Here is a 1,039-nt window from a genome sequence, read left to right on the forward strand (position 1 = left end):
AAAAATTAGCCAGGCATGGTGGCAGGCACCTGTAGTCCCAGCTACTTGGGAGGCTGAGGCAGGAGAATTGCTTGAACCCAGGAGGCAGAGGTTGCAGTGAGCAGAGATCACCCCACTGCCCTCCAGCCTGGCAATAGAGGGAGACTCCATCTCAAAAAAAAAGGGGGGGAAAGAAAAGAAAAAGTAGATTGGTGGCTGCCAGGGTCTGAGGACAACCGGAGGAGATGACTGCAGGGACGGCACAGGGGACCTTTTCTGGGTGCTAGAAATGTTCTACATCTTGATCAGCATATGATTAAATGATTGTACATGTTTATCAGAACTCATCTAACATACTTCTTCTTTAATTTAATTTTAATTAATTTAATTGATTTATTTTTGAGAGAGTCTCACTCTGTCACCCAGGCTGGAGTGCAGTGGCAAGATCACAGCTCACTACGATCTTCACCTCCTGGGTTCAAGTGATTCTTGTGCCTCAGCCTCCCAAGTAGCTGGGATTATAGGCATGCGCCACTACGCCCAGCTAATTTTTTTATTTTTTGTAGAGATGGGGTCTCGCCATGTTGCCCAGGCTGGTCTCAAACTCCTGGGCTCAAGTGATCTGCCTGCCTTGGCCTCCAAAGTGCTGGGATTACAGGCATGAGCCACCATGCCCGGCCAAACACACACAGTTGAAACAGGTGTATTTTATTGTATGTTAATTATACCTCAATACAGTTGATTTTCAAAATCTAAATTACTGGCCTGGTGCGGTGGCTCAGGACTGTAATCCCAGCACTTTGGGAGGCTGAGGCAGGAGGATCGCTGGAGCCCAGGAGTTCAAGACCAGTCTGGGCTGCCTGGCAAGACCCTGTCTCTACCAAAAAAAAAAAAAATGCAAAAACTAGCAGGGCATGGTGGCACATGCCTGTAGTCCCAGCTACTCAGGAGGCTGAGGTGGAAGGATCACCTGATCCCCAGGAGGTAGAGGCTGCAGTGAGTCCTGATTGCACCACTGCACTCCAGCCTGGGTGACAGAGTGAGACCTCGTCTCAAAAAA

The sequence above is a fragment of the Mandrillus leucophaeus genome, unplaced genomic scaffold (genome assembly GCF_000951045.1).
Source record: "Mandrillus leucophaeus isolate KB7577 unplaced genomic scaffold, Mleu.le_1.0 Scaffold151, whole genome shotgun sequence".
Taxonomy (NCBI): Eukaryota; Metazoa; Chordata; class Mammalia; order Primates; family Cercopithecidae; genus Mandrillus; species Mandrillus leucophaeus.